The 16611-nt window shown below is 46.4% G+C and overlaps 1 protein-coding gene across 31 annotated transcripts in view; it reads left to right on the top strand.

The window, feature by feature from the left end:
* Positions 1 to 16611, top strand: part of ANK3 (ankyrin 3) — a 1328922-nt gene that overhangs the window by 1184923 nt on the left and 127388 nt on the right. The window lies entirely within an intron of this gene.

Raw genomic sequence — 16611 nt, 5'->3', positions numbered from 1 at the left:
GTGGTGTACTACTTTAAGGAGTTATGTATATAAGGTAAAGTGGTACTACTGTGTGATGTAACGTGAATTAGGGACACTATCGCATGATAAAATGTGAATAAAGTTGAACTACTGTGTGGCATCATTTGAATTGGGGGTACTATTGTGTGGCCATGCCCCTTCCTAGCAAGAACACACCCCTTTTTGGACTGTGCGCCAAATGTGCGCACTGTTCCTATTTAAAATATAGGGGGTAGGAACCCCAAAATGTGGACTGCTCTGGGTGAGGGTACTGGGAAAGGGGTGCAAGGTCAGAGGCAGAACTAGCAGTGGTGCTAGAGGGCCCCAGCCAAAATCTTGCCTAGGGCATCATATTGGTTAGGGCCAGCTCTGATTATAGCCCAGGGCATTACTTACTGTGTCCCCAGGTTCAGCAGTCAGGCAGGACTTGTATTCACCACGCTGATCCTCCACCATGTGTCCATTTTACCTGTTTATGTCGTAGACGAGTGTCAGTGCAGAGTATGTGGGCACCCAAAGGGCAGGTATGACACAAGAGACTTATGGCAGGAGACAATCAGAACATGGACAGTCTCTTAGACATAAAAGTGACTGGAGCTCATCATGTGATGACTCTGCACACCCTGAAACTGTTTGACACATTGTAAAATTGAGTGACTGGGCAGGTCTGCAACTAATAGCCTTTTAATTTATTGTATAAAATGAGTCAGTTTATTGTTATTATCCTTTATATGGTGCCACAAGGTATCCACTGTGCCATATAAAATGCTTACAAACGTACAAAACATGTATAGCAGGACATAAAGTGCCTGCGAAGTAATATATAGACATAAAAGTACAAAAAAGAGCAATATATACCTGGTAGTTGCTGGATAATCGTTGTTTGCTGGACCAGTAGCCCAGTTGACATTAAGATACACTATAGCAAAAATAATACACCGGGTGGGTGTAGATGGCCTATCTTTTGGATTGTAATCTCGCAAGAGCAGGACCTTCTTTCCTCATGTGCCTTTCCTTTTCTTACTTACCCTATCTTATACTCCATACTTTGATGGCACCTAACCCCTGGTTTTCCATACCTGTCCTATATTGTCTTGAACTGTAAGTGCTGTTTACTTGTTTGCTCATTTGATTATGTACTGTGTAATGGGCGCTGCAGATCCCTTGTAGCACCATATAAATAAAGGATGATGATGATGATGATGATGATGATGATAATAATAATTTGAGGAAACTGTAAAGGAAGAGTACACAAGGGAAGCTTATAATTTATAGTGGTGGGATAGTCAATCATGGGTGACACAAAGGGTTGAGTCAAAGTTTGGGGACAAAATAGTCGGGTAGGAGTTGACCTGTTAGGCTTTGGAGAGAAATGGAAAGTGTAATAGAGAGCGAGAGTGAGTTACAGACTTCAGGGACAGCATGGAGCTAAGAGTTGGAAGAGGTAATCAGTTGAGAGGAGAAACGGTGGTCATTGGTAGAGCACAGGAGCAGGCAGAATTGTGGAGTGGGTTGAAGTAGTAGGGGAGAGAGGATTGAGTAAGGGCTTTATAGGTTAGTGTGAAGTGGTTGAAGGTTACCTGTAGGGGAAGGTGATCCCACTGTAGAGCTTGACAGTGAGGGAAGGCAGAAACAGGTTGGCTGAAAACAAATATTAGTTTAATGGCAATATTAAGAATAGACTGGATTATAGAGAGGCTGGAGTAAGAATGACCAGATAAGAGGAGGTTGCAGTAGTGATGACTAGTGAGTGGATAAGGTTCTAAGTGGCATCCATGGTGAGAAAGGGTCTTATCCTGGTGGTATTACGAAGGTGGAAGCGGCATGAAAGAAAGAGGACATGAATATGGAGTTTAGAGGAACCCCATAGTCTTTGGCAGTGGGCAAATGGAACAGAGATGTGAGTGATGTTGTCAATAGATAGCGAGAAGAGGGTAGGTGAGTGGACTTTGGAGGGTGGAAATACTGTAAGTTAATTCATAGAAATGTTAAGTTTAAGAAAGCACCAGTACCGATGGGTCCACGGTTATCTTGACTAGTTTTCTGCGCCTAGGCACAACATGATTTATTAGCATAAACCCTTCATCTATTGTTCTCAGATGCAATACAATACAGAGAACAATACAGCAGGGGATTAAGTCATTCCAGCAGGGGATTAAGTCCGACTGGCCAGTCTCAGTTAATCCTATTAAAGGTCAAGATAAACATGGGACCATCTGTACATCCAGGAGGAAATTGCAGAAAGACAACTTGAGACATAAGAAAGGAGATCTGCTGAGAGGTATATCTTAGTATCATCAGCAACATGAGCTGACCAAGGGAGGAAGTGTATAGAGCGAAAAGTAGAGGCCTGAAAAGAGCCTTGAGGGACACCAACTGGCAGCAGAATAGGGTGAGAGATAGAGTCATGAAAAGAGAGACAGAGCAGCCACAGAGGTAGGAGGGCAGTCTGGAGAGGGCATTGTCAAAAAGGCTAAAAAAGTAAAGGATTTATAGGAGGAAAGGATGGTCCACAGTATTAAAGGCATCGGAGAGGTTCAGCAGGGGGCGTAAAGCATAATAACCCCAAGGCGAGCATTAGTGATTTTAGTGAGGTCACTTTCTGTGGAGAGGCTCAATGCCAGACTGATGTGGGTCAAGAAGGAAATGATAGGAAAAAAAGTGGAAAGGCTTGAACTGCATATATTCTCATCAAATGGTTGGCTTTTTTTTGTTCTTCGCTCGCTTGAATTGACATTTCTCATAACTTTACTGGTTCTCTACTTTATAGACTACTATACTTTACTCTCTGGTTTTATATTTCCCACCCACACCTTTGCATTTCTCTGTTCATTATACCATAAGATTTCTTGCGTATTCATAAAAATACTTCTTACCAATTCCCTAGGAATTAGACCTCACTGAGGTTTGAGGAACAAAGCACCTCCTACCTGAATAGGATACTGGTACACTTTAACATGTATCTTTCATCTTATATAGGACTGTGCTATTGTGTTATCATTAACTCTTTTTTCCCCAACCATTCAATGCATAAAGGAATTTATTTCTCTAAGGACAAAGTTACATTTTGGGGGTCTCTTATTTGTTAAGGATTAGGTTATTTTGTTGATTGTGCCATTGTCATTCCACATTCCATGTTTTCCATATTGGAGTTTATCAAAACTATCGTCTTCAGTTATTTAATATATAGTAAAGTACCGCTTATACATGTACGGCTTATACAGTGACTTGTCCAAGTACTGTAATTACAGGAAAATTATACACCAGCTGAGAGCAGAAGGCGCCCATTGTCTCCAATGGAGAGGTTTCTGCCAACAGGCTGGAGTCAGACTCTCCGTGGAGTACATCACGTTTTAGTTAATAAATTACCATTCTATTGTATTTCCCTTTCAGGTTTTATACCATTATTTTATAGCTTGTTTCAATTTGCCATTTTATAATTAACAGTAATATAATATTAAAGCTGCACTTCAACATATAGAAAATATATTACAACTTGCCCCCTTCCCCCAGTCTGAGACTCGAGGGCTGCTTAGCGAAGCAGTGTATTTCTCCCCTGCATTCCTTTCATGACACAGTTGCATATTGTAGGGGAGGGGCTTATAATTGATACTATGCCCGTAGTCCCCCTTCAACCTCTATGTACTGATGGAATGGAAAGTTTAATTTACAGTATTTGACAGTTCCAGCAGAGTTCACCCAAAAAAATCTGTAAAAGCACCCAATAATGTAAAGAGTTTACAACGTAAATACTCAATAATAGATAAATTGTGATAACTATTCATAATTTTAAGCAGTGAGGCTGCATTTAGTGTCTCATTAATGTACAGTATAGACATTATCATCTTTAGAAAATAAACTACTCACAATTTTCCATAGTATTATGGGTTGGGAAATTAGAATAAATTGGTTACTACCGTTTTGATTTGTGCCCCCATCATTTATTCTGGAGAAAAAATGATCTAAGCTCCTCTCCCTATTTTACTCCAATCACTTAACTCCACCCACTTCTAGACAATATCTTGCCTGCTTCCAAAATGATTGGTACATGGATGCATATGTTTGTTAAACACATACATTTTACACAGCAGTACACTAACCTGCAAAGGCCATAAACATTAACCGATAGGAGAAAACTTTATAGGTGGACCAGCCATTGTAAATTGAATGGCGTAAAGGCATTGGCAATCTAAACCAGCATCCCTACCACATAGTGGGGGAGGGATTCAGAGATGGACGCATGTAATGCATCGGTTTTACCTCTGTACATGGGTCCGAGATGCAATGCACATGCGCCCCAATGTTTACCACCAGGATATACATGCAATTTTGATGGGTGTGTCTGGTCAGTAACTTGGGCGGGCTGGCTAACAATCACAGCCATGTCATTGTCAGTCGTGCAGCTGCACTGACACCAGTGGCCATGGTCACTCGGACATTCTACAGTTTCCATAGGCAGATGCAATGTCTGATGCTGTGCTGATAGTGCGTCTTTGTACTCACATCGGTGTATTCGGAATGGATCTGACAAGGGCTATTCAATGAACGGCCAAATCCGACTGTCTGATTTGGCCGTTCCCTCCCATCTGTGCTGTTGCTGTCTGCAGCTCCCCGTGTGTGAGATCACAGGGAGTTGCTGGAGACCGTCACACAGCCGCATTCAGTGCCGGCCAGGGAGTGCTGCTTGGAGAGAGGTGCCTCGTCGGGGGGACGTCAGAGAGGAGCCGTGTCTTCCACCGACCGCGGCTCCAGCTTCTCCCGCCGGTAAGCACTCTTTCTCCCTCCCTCGCCCCGCTCCCCCGTCTCCTCACCGCAATCCGACTTTTTTAAAAGGTTGTCAAGACGGGGCCAAACCTGTCGGATTTGGCCCCGTTTCCGACAGAAGCACGCGGATCGGCGGCTATTCCACCAATCCACGTGTTTTCCGTTAAGTCGGGAATTCCCAACTTGTCATAAAAAAACAGCCTATATTGAATAGGTCGGAACCCCTTCCGACTGAAATCTGTCGGAAGCTGCCGTTTTTCCGATAAGACGGCAGCTTCCGACCGCAATTGAATACACCCCTATGTGTTAGTATCTCTCACCCTTACTCCCTAAGAAATTACAGGTTATTTGTAAACACTGATTCCCTGCTCACAGAGGTTCCCTGCAACAGACATACACCATCCACTTTAAGCACATGCCCTTCCTGCTTTATCACACCAACTACGCAGGGCGATTGTAGCACACTACACTAACCTAGATAAGCACTACCGAGTATAGCATGGGACAAAAGTGATGTGTGGTGAGGTCAGTGGCTGCGGAGGCACTGTACGAGTCAAAACTCCCCCCCCCCTATATATATATATATATATATATATATATATATATATACTGTATGTATATATATATATATATATATATATATACAGTATATATATATAGAAAACAAATGGGGTTCCCCATACTTAACCATGGGGACGTAACTCATGCCTATGTCCAGATGATTGGACAGATGTGTTTTACTCTTTGTACGTATATATATATATATAAGAAGAAAAAAAATGGTGTTCCCCATACTTAACCATAACCAGCACCAGGCTGAAACAGGCAGGGGGTATTATGCCTTAGCAGGGAGAACACTCAGTGTGGGGTCTCCTTGCCATCACATTAACCACCCCTAAACCAGTCAGCCCAGGGCTGGAATTCCTCGGAAAGTGGGGACACCAGACAAAATAAATGGGGTCCCCCCTCCCGAGCAACAACCAGCAGCCCAGTGCTATGCCCCGCAACCCTGGTGGCAGTGGGTGCGGGGTTCATGTTATAATATTGTTCTTTACAGGCGGCCTACAGGTCCCAGCAAGCCTGCCCCAGCATGCCGGCACTTGGAGAACCACAAGTGCCTGCATGCCCGGACATTCAGGGCCCGCTTGCACCTGTAAAGAAAATATTACAATAAACACAAGACACATTTAAAAAAAAGTTTATTGTACAGCGTCTTCACCTGGGGGGCAGCGTCCTATGGGCAGCTCTTTTCCATGGCTGCTGCCTCCCCAGGACTTCTGGAGTCTTCTGTCTTCACCAGGGGGACTGCCATCTCCCCAGGGTTTCCCGGTGTCTTCTGTCTTCACCTGGGTGGGGGCGGCCTTTGGGCAGCTCTTTTCCATGGCTGCCGCCTCCCCAGGGCTTCCCGGCATCTTCTGTCTTCACCTGGGTGGGCGGCGGCCTTTGGGCAGCTCTTTTCCATGGCTGCCGCCTCCCCAGAGCTTCCCGGCGTCTTTTATCTTCGGGAGATGTTGCGCGCTCCCTCCCTGCCAGCAGACTGACAGCCGCTCCCTCGCACTGGCTTATATAAGCCAGCCCCAGGGGTGGGGCGATGACGCTGCGAGCCGCGATTGGCTCGCTGCAGCCATCTTAGATTAAAAAAATTACGCTAACGGCGCCATTTTTTAAATTGGAACCGCTCTGCTCCACTGCCGAACTCTGCAAAATAACAGGCAGGGGCTGAATCCTCTTGAATCCAGGCCTGCTGACATACCAGCTTTCCCTGCCGGGTCCCGCTGCAGTCATAGATCCGCTGTCCAATCACATCTGGCTGTCTGACAAGGGCGTGCTTTTATGTGCAGTGAAAGCATGCCCATGTCATCGAGGCACTTATACAAGTGCCGCTTTTATTGTTATTTCCAATGGGCTTTTAATGCGCTCGTCTTGACCCTGCCCTCGCCCGCTCCCCACTCCAGAAACTTTCCTACTGTCACCGGGAGGCACCGCTATCGGTGCCTCTCAAACCTATTTTTAATGTATAATTGGTTAGTATAATACAAAACAGATACTTATGACACGGAATATGTGTCATAAGTATCTTCTTTTTATTATTTTAACCACTAATGACAAGGGAGGCACTGCCTCCCCTGACTGTATGTCCCTGTGGGACAAGTACCAACCATATCATCCCATGCTCTGTAACCTACACCACATATACTCACTACTCAGCATAGCAAACAGAGCATATGATCTCTGTGGCTCTTTTCCTAGGGATGTTTGCTTATTGGTAAGCACTGATTTCTCTGCTCAAATGGGGTAACCCACTCCTGCACAATCCATCAGCGATTGTGGTCTGCATGACATATATAGTTGGTGAATGAGCTGTTCAGGTAATACACAGAATTATCATATACTGTACAGCACTTGCCTGTGTGCCTTCCCAAACCCAAGATAGCTCCACCCTGCAGCTGCCATGCTGTCAAGCTCCTGCACCATCTTAACCATTCACACTTTCACTATTATGGCAGCCAACAAATTTATTCTGGCAACACATAAAAAGGTCTCTTAACAATAGTTAGCTACTATACAAATATTAAAACATAACTGTTGTATTTCCTGCATGCATTTTACCATCATATACTAACATCCATAAACCCATACCAACAGCTGGAGAACGAATACTGACCCAACAAAGCTGCATCAAACACACTGAAGATCTACTAAGTATGATTCCAAAAGTAATTAGTACTGATCATGACTGATTTGCTGGTACAGAATATTACGCAAATAACAGAGCACCATTAGTGCTAGTGATACAGCAACACAATGTGGTCATTTCTGAAACCCCTCACATCCTTTCCAAAGCAAAAACCAATGCCCTTTTCTCTGACGTCCTAGTGGATGCTGGGAACTCCGTAAGGACCATGGGGAATAGACGGGCTCCGCAGGAGACTGGGCACTCTAAAAGAAAGATTAGGTACTATCTGGTGTGCACTGGCTCCTCCCACTATGACCCTCCTCCAGACCTCAGTTAGATTTCTGTGCCCGGCCGAGCTGGATGCACACTAGGGGCTCTCCTGAGCTCCTAGAAAGAAAGTTTATTTTAGGTTTTTTATTTTACAGTGAGACCTGCTGGCAACAGGCTCACTGCATCGAGGGACTAAGGGGAGAAGAAGCGAACCTACCTGCTTGCAGCTAGCTTGGGCTTCTTAGGCTACTGGACACCATTAGCTCCAGTGGGATCGACCGCATGGAACTGGCCTTGGTGTTCGTTCCCGAAGCCGTGCCGCCGTCCCCCTTACAGAGCCAGAAGCAAGAAGAGGTCCGGAAAATCGGCGGCAGAAGACATCAGTCTTCACCAAGGTAGCGCACAGCACTGCAGCTGTGCGCCATTGCTCCTCATGCACACTTCACACTCCGGTCACTGAGGGTGCAGGGCGCTGGGGGGGGTGCCCTGATGGCAATATATGACACCTTGGCTGGCAAATCTACATCATATATAGTCCTAGAGGCTATATAGATGTAAAATTACCCCTGCCAGTATTCCAGAAAAAGCGGGAGAAAGTCAGTTGAAAAAGGGGCGGGGCTTCTCCCTCAGCACACTGGCGCCATTTTCTCTTCACAGTGCAGCTGGAAGATAGCTCCCCAGGCTCTCCCCTGTAGTTTTCATGCTCAAAGGGTTAAAAAGAGAGGGGGGGCACAAAATTTAGGCGCAATATTGTATATACAAGCAGCTATTGGGAAAAATTCACTCAATATAGTGTTAATCCCAAAATTATATAGCGCTCTGGTGTGTGCTGGCATACTCTCTCTCTGTCTCCCCAAAGGGCTGTGTGGGGTCCTGTCCTCAGTCAGAGCATTCCCTGTGTGTGTGTGCGGTGTGTCGGTACGGCTGTGTCGACACGTTTGATGAGGAGGCTTATGTGATGGCAGAGCAGATGCCGATAAATGTGATGTCGCCCCCTGTGGGGCCGACACCAGAGTGGATGGATAGGTGAAAGGTATAAACCGACAGTGTCAACTCCTTACATAAAAGGCTGGATGACGTAACAGCTATGGGACAGCCGGCTTCTCAGCCCGCGCCTGCCCAGGCGTCTCAAAGGCCATCAGGGGCTCAAAAACGCCCGCTCCCTCAGATGGCAGACACAGATGTCGACACGGAGTCTGACTCTAGTGTCGACGAGGTTGAGACATATACACAATCCACTAGGAACATCCGTTACATGATCCCGGCAATAAAAAAATGTGTTACACATTTCTGACATTAACCCAAGTACCACTAAAAAAGGGTTTTATGTTTGGGGAGAAAAAGCAGCCAATGTTTTGTTCCCCCATCAGATGAGTGAATGAAGTGTGAAAAAGCGTGGGTTACCCCGATAAGAAACTGGTAATTTCTAAAAAGTTACTGATGGCGTACCCTTTCCCGCCAGAGGATAAGTTACGCTGGGAGATATCCCCCTAGGGTGGATAAGGCGCTCACACGTTTGTCAAAAAAGGTGGCACTGCCGTCTTAGGATACGGCCACTTTGAAGGTACCTGCTGATAAAAAGCAGGAGGCTATCCTGAAGTCTGTATTTACACACTCAGGTACTAGACTGAGACCTGCAGATAGTGCTGCTGCAGCGTGGTCTGTAACCCTGTCAAACAGGGATACTATTTTGCGAACATAAGACGTCGTCTTATATATGAGGGATGCACAGAGGGATATTTTGCCGGCTGGCATCCAGAATTAATGCAATGTCCATTCTGTCAGGAGGGTATTAGAGACCCGACACTGGACAGGTGATGCTGACTTTAAAAGGCACATAGAGCCTTATAAGGGTGAGGAATTGTTTGGGGATGGTCTCTGGGACCTCGTATCCACAGCAACAGCTGGGAAGAAAATTTTTTACCTCAGGTTTCCTCACAGCCTAAGAAAGCACTGTATTATCAGGTACAGTCCTTTCGGCTTCAGAAAAGCAAGCGGGTCAAAGGCGCTTCCTTTCTGCACAGAGATGAGGGAAGAGGGAAAAAGCTGCACCAGTCAGCCAGTTCCCAGAATCAAAATTCTTCCCCCGCTTCCTCTGAGTCCACCGCATGACGCGGGGGCTCCACAGGCGTAGCCAGGTACGGTGGGGGGCCCCCTCAAAAATGTCAGCGATCAGTGGGCTCGCTCACAGGTGGATCCCTGGATCCTTCAAGTAGTATCTCAGGGGTACAAGCTGGAATTCGAGGCGTCTCCCCCCCGCCGTTTCCTCAAATCTGCCTTGCCGACAACTCCCTCAGGCAGGGAGGCTGTGCTAGAGGCAATTCACAAGCTGTATTCCCAGCAGGTGATAGTCAAGGTGCCCCTACTTCAACAAGGACGGGGTTACTATTCCACACTGTTTGTGGTACCGAAACCGGACGGTTCGGTGAGACCCATTTTAAATTTGAAATCCTTGAACACATACATAAAAAAATTCAAGTTCAAGATGGAATCGCTCAGGGCGGTTATTGCAAGCCTGGAGGAGGGGGATTACATGGTATCCCTGGACATCAAGGATGCTTACCTACATGTCCCCATTTACCATCCTCACCAGGAGTACCTCAGATTTGTGGTACAGGATTGCCATTACCAATTCCAAACACTGCCGTTTGGACTGTCCATGGCACCGAGGGTCTTTACCAAGGTAATGGCAGAAATGATGATACTCCTTCGAAAAAAGGGAGTTTTAATTATCCCGTACTTGGACGATCTCCTTATAAAGGCGAGGTCCAAGGAGCAGTTGTTGGTCGGAGTAGCACTATCTAGGGAAGTGCTACAACAGCACGGATGGATTCTATACATTCCAAAGTCACAGCTGGTTCCTACCACACGCCTACTGTTCCTGGGGATGGTTCTGGACACAGAACAGAAAAAAAGTGTTTCTCCCGCAGGAGAAAGCCAAGGAGCTGTCATCTCTAGTCAGAGACCTCCTGAAACCAAAACAGGTATCGGTGCATCACTGCACACGAGTCCTGGGAAAAATGGTAGCTTCTTACGAAGCAAAATTCCATTTGGCAGGTTCCATGCAAGAACCTTTCAGTGGGACCTCTTGGACAAGTGGTCGGGATCGCATCTTCAGATGCATCGGCTGATAACCCTGTCTCCAAGGACCAGGGTATCTCTACTGTGGTGGCTGCAGAGTGCTCATCTTCAAGAGGGCAGCAGATTCAGCATACAGGACTGGGTCCTGGTAACCACGGATGCCAGCCTTCGAGGCTGGGGGGCAGTCACACAGGGAAGAAATTTCCAAGGACTTTGGTCAAGTCAGGAGTCATCCCTACACATAAATATTCTGGAACTGAGGGCCATTTACAATGCCCTAAGTCTGGCAAGGCCTCTGCTTCAAAACCAGCCGGTACTGATCCAATCAGACAACATCACGGCAGTCGCCCATGTAAACCGACAGGGCGGCACAAGAAGCAGGATGGCGATGGCAGAAGCCACAAGGATTCTCCGATGGGCGGAAAATCACGTCTTAGCACTGTCAGCAGTGTTCATTCCGGGAGTGGACAACTGGGAAGCAGACTTCCTCAGCAGACACGACCTACACCCGGGAGAGTGGGGACTTCATCCAGAAGTCTTCCAACTGTTGGTAAACCGTTGGGAAAGGCCACAAGTGGACATGATGGCGTCCCGCCTAAACAAAAAACTAGATATTGCGCCAGGTCAAGGGACCCTCAGGCAATAGCTGTGGACGCTCTAGTGACACCGTGGGTGTACCAGTCGGTTTATGTATTCCCTCCTCTGCCTCTCATACCAAAGGTACTGAGAATAATAAGAAAACGAGGAGTAAGAACGATACTGTTAGGGTCTCCTGCCCTGTGCTGCCACGTCGTCATGGCAACCGGGAGACAAGTGCTAGCGGAGTAACCTGAGCGCAGCTGATACTCCGGTTCGGGTCTTTTGCTGTGCAGTGGTTACAGGCAGGGGATCCGGTGCTGGTTTTTGTGCTCACAGTCTGTGAGGTCTGAGGGGGGCGTGGACAGCACCTGCTTTATAAGGCCTCTTCTCAGGTTAAGCAGATGCTGCTGAATCTTTGTTGGTTAGTCAGTTCCTGAAAGTTAGCCAGTACTGTGTAGCTTTGTATTTGTTGTTGCTTACTGCAAATAGGCCTGGGGATTTGGTACTACACTCTGCCAATCCAGACCTAGCAGTAAGACTGGAGTCAGTCGTTTAGCCTGCTGAGGTTCTTTTGCTATTCTGTGAACCCAGCAGGTTTGTGGCTGTACTTTCAGACCTGCCTGCTTAATCCTCTCTCACTGTGCAGGGCGTCCATGTGTCAGTTTAGTGGCAGTAAGCTGAACCTGGGCCCTGCAAGTGAGAATTAGGATTGTGGAGACTCTCCTTGTGTCTATTATTCCATCTCTGACCAAGGAGTTTACTGCCACTCCCGTTGGTAACCCTTTAGGGTTTTGCTGTTGCCCTTAGCAACAGCATTTCGGGTTCTCTACGTATTAAAACACAACATCTTGCTTTTTCCATCTGAGCATTTCTAATACTAGGGAGACACCCAGTTTCTTAGCCTCTGGGCTTCTCTGTTCACTCTGTGTTGGTTTTGTTACCCTATCACCTTCTGTGTACGTTATGTCATATTTCCCAGTCTGTCTGTGAGTTCATTTGTTTTGCATCCCTCTCTGTTCAGACACCAGTACATTCCTGCAGGCACTGGTGTGCATAACAGTTCAAACACCAGTACATTCCTGCAGGCACTGGTGTGCATAACATATTCAGCAGCCTCTGCTTAACCTGAGAAGAGGCCTTATAAAGCAGGTGCTGTCCACGCCCCCCTCAGACCTCACAGACTGTGAGCACAAAAACCAGCACCGGATCCCCTGCCTGTAACCACTGCACAGCAAAAGACCTGAACCGGAGTATCAGCTGCGCTCAGGTTACTCCGCTAGCACTTGTCTCCCGGTTGCCATGACGACGTGGCAGCACAGGGCAGGAGACCCTAACAGATACTCGTGGTTCCGGATGGGCCAAGAAGAGCTTGGTTCCCAGAACTTCAAGAAATGATATCAGAGGACCCATGGCCTCTACCGCTCAGACAGGATCTGCTACAGCAGGGGCCCTGTCTGTTCCAAGACTTACCGTGGCTGCGTTTGACGGCATGGCGGTTGAATTCCGGATCCTAAAGGAAAAGGGCATTCCGGAAGAAGTCATTCCTACGCTGATAAAAGGCAGGAAAGAAGTAACCGCAAACCATTATCACCGTATTTGGCGAAAATATGTTGTGTGGTGTGAGGCCAAGAAGGCCCCAACAGAGGAATTTCAGCTGGGTCGTTTTCTGCACTTCCTACAGTCAGGGGTGACTATGGGCCTAAAATTGGGTTCCATTAAGGTCCAGATTTCGGCTCTGTCGATTTTCTTCCAGAAAGAACTGGCTTCACTGCCTGGAGTTCAGACATTTGTAAAGGGAGTGCTACATATTCAGCCCCCTTTTGTGCCTCCTGTGGCACCTTGGGATCTCAACGTGGTGTTGAGTTTCTTAAAATCACATTGGTTTGAGCCACTTAAAACTGTGGATTTGAAATATCTCACGTGGAAAGTGGTCATGTTATTGGCCTTGGCTTCGGCCAGGCGTGTGTCAGAATTGGCGGCTTTGTCATGTAAAAGCCCTTATCTGATTTTCCATATGGATAGGGCAGAATTGAGGACTCGTCCCCAGTTTCTCCCTAAGGTGGTATCAGCTTTTCACTTGAACCAACCTATTGTAGTGCCTGCGGCTACTAGGGACTTGGAAGATTCCAAGTTACTGGACGTAGTCAGGGCCTTAAAAATTTATATTTCCAGGACGGCTGGAGTCAGGAAAACTGACTCGCTTTTTATCCTGTAGGCACCCAACAAAATAGGTGCTCCTGCTTCTAAGCAGACTATTGCTCACTGAATTTGTAGCACAATTCAGCTGAAGCATTCTGCGGCTGGATTGCCGCATCCTAAATCAGTAAAAGCCCATTCCACGAGGAAAGTGGGCTCATCTTGGGCGGCTGCCCGAGGGGTCTCGGCTTTACAATTTTGCCGAGCTGCAACTTGGTCAGGGGCAAACACGTTTGCTAAATTCTACAAAATTGATACCCTGGCTGAGGAGGACCTTGAGTTCTCTCATTCGGTGCTGCAGAGTCATACGCACTCTCCCGCCCGTTTGGGAGCTTTGGTATAATCCCCATGGTCCTTACGGAGTTCCCAGCATCCACTAGGACGTCAGAGAAAATAAGATTTTACTCACCGGTAAATCTATTTCTCGTAGTCCGTAGTGGATGCTGGGCGCCCATCCCAAGTGCGGATTGTCTGCAGTACTTGTATGTAGTTATTGCCTAACTAAGGGTTATTGTTGAGCTATCTGTTGAGAGGCTCAGTTATATTTCATACTGTTAACTGGGTGTAGTATCACGAGTTATACGGTGTGATTGGTGTGGCTGGTATGAGTCTTACCCGGGATTCAAAATCCTTCCTTATTGTGTCAGCTCTTCCGGGCACAGTATCCTTACTGAGGTCTGGAGGAGGGTCATAGTGGGAGGAGCCAGTGCACACCAGATAGTACCTAATCTTTCTTTTAGAGTGCCCAGTCTCCTGCGGAGCCCGTCTATTCCCCATGGTCCTTACGGAGTTCCCAGCATCCACTACGGACTACGAGAAATAGATTTACCGGTGAGTAAAATCTTATTTTTTTTATCAATGAGTTTTAAATTTCACTCTAAGTGATAAATTGCACCAGCCAAATAGCTCCTTACTGCCATGTTACAGGCTGTGTTTGAAAAATGACAGTTAGGAGCGGATTGGCTTGTGCAATTTATCACTCACAGTGAAATTTATCACTCATTGATAAATTAGGGCACAAATGTCTTATTTATAACTGGAGCTATTCCTTGCCATAACCCAGTCATATCAACCCTCTGCTGAGACTAAAGTCCTGCTGCAGGATCACTGTATGTGCCTAATGAAGCAGTCACAATCGGGCACACCTGCCTTATACAGTACACAAGGAAACCTGAGGAAATCACATAACCTGTGAGAGCATTCTGTCCCCTATTTAATAAACCGGTTTAAATCAAAGAAGCTTTGTGTGCTATTGTGTGCCTCAGACAGGCTCCGCTTGTTTGCTTTCGCGGCAGACAACTGTTGCCAGAAGATTTCTGTCTTGGTTAATTGTATGCTAGGGATACACCTGCTGCTTTAATGAAGAATAGGCAAAGTAAGTGTATGTTCAATCTGGTGAGTTTGCCAACTTGTATTCAATAGAAAAACATTTAAAACCTGTTCTGTTGCCAGGGCTGCCTGTGCTACTCTCATGGACCTGACATGCCTGTTGTAGAGATAGAGGGAGAGCTCTTGGACTGTGATGTGCCTATAATGGGGAGAAATACTACAAAGGACTAGAGTGATCATAGTCTTATTTAGTACACACAATTAAATATTTATGCTCATTATTGCTGGGTTTAAGGACACACATTTTGGTTGTTGTTTTATGCAGCACAATGGTGTTGCACAATGTATGTGCTCTAGACCTGTCCTTGGTGCAAGAGTTCCATCTGAGGGCAACCCATCCCTGCATACACACAACTCTGAGAAGCTCTCAGTTCCTCCTAAATGCTTGTGACACACTTAGGGGTATATTCAATTAGGGTCGGATCCATTCCGACATGCATTTGTCGGAACGGATCCGACAACCCTATTTCAATCTCATCTCAATTCGACTTTTAAAAAGTGGAATTGAGATGAGGGACCCAGAGGAGGAGAGGGGGGCGCGGGGAGACCAGCGGGGACAGCCGCGGGCAGACGGAGGAGATCAGCGCTGCAGGAGGATGTCATACAGCTGCTGTGAGGTCTGGCGTGACCTCACTTGCTAGAGCCGGGTGGACGCTGCCGTGAGCGGTGCGGCTGTGAGATATCCTGCTGCAGCGCCGTGCTGTAGCGCTTCTCTCCCCTGTATGCCCGTGGCTGTCCCCCGTCTCCCCATGGCTCCCCGCCCCTCTCTTCCTCTGGGTCCCACATCTCAGTCCAACATCTTTTTATGTCGGACTGAGATGGTCGGAAACGGGGCCAAATCCTGTCGAATTTGGCCCTGTTTCACTCAAAAGTATGTGAATCGGCAGCTATACCGCTGATTCACTTACTATTCGATAAGTCGAATTCCACGACTTGTCAAATAAAAACTGCTGGGACTGAATAGGTCGAATCACTATTCGACCTTAAAAAGTCAAAAACTGACGTCTTTTCGACAGACGGCAGTTTTCGACCCTAATTGAATATACCCCTTAGCTTCCATGTGATTACCCAGGTACAGCTGATCAGCAGCAAAGGGAGATGCAAATACGTTCCATGCACCTCTGTATCCCAAGTAATTGCTCTGAGATGCACATAAAGTCTTCAATGTGTGTATATGTATATCCACCTGGTGCACGAGTTATGCTGTTAGAAAGTCCGATGGAGTGCCTGCTTGTTTGGTGAATATATCTGTTTTTGGTGAGAGCACCCTGGCAGCTTTTTGGATACTGTGAGAGGAGTGCCACCCACTGGGAAGCTATATATATATATATATATATATATATATATATATATTATATATAATGTCCATGTAAGAGGGCATGCATCCACTTATTATATCACTTCTCCTGAAACAAAGTTCATTCCAGATCAATTTTATTTCACCACCCAGAGTGGTAACACCATAAATACTGACATGTAGGTTGCAGTAAAAAACACCAGTTCATTAGCAATAAAGGATGGTTCATCCAGACCATAAAGCCACAACAATGCTCTTTAGCAAACATATGCCAACAATACTGGAGAATCCAATTCATATACTTATTGTTGTCTGTCTACCTCAGTCCCTTCCTTGGGCCATTTAATACCATTAGCTA

This window comes from Pseudophryne corroboree, chromosome 3, assembly GCF_028390025.1.
Source record: "Pseudophryne corroboree isolate aPseCor3 chromosome 3, aPseCor3.hap2, whole genome shotgun sequence".
In the NCBI taxonomy this organism is placed as follows: domain Eukaryota; kingdom Metazoa; phylum Chordata; class Amphibia; order Anura; family Myobatrachidae; genus Pseudophryne; species Pseudophryne corroboree.
Note: the sequence above shows the minus strand (reverse complement) of the source record. Positions and strands in the feature narration are given on the sequence as shown.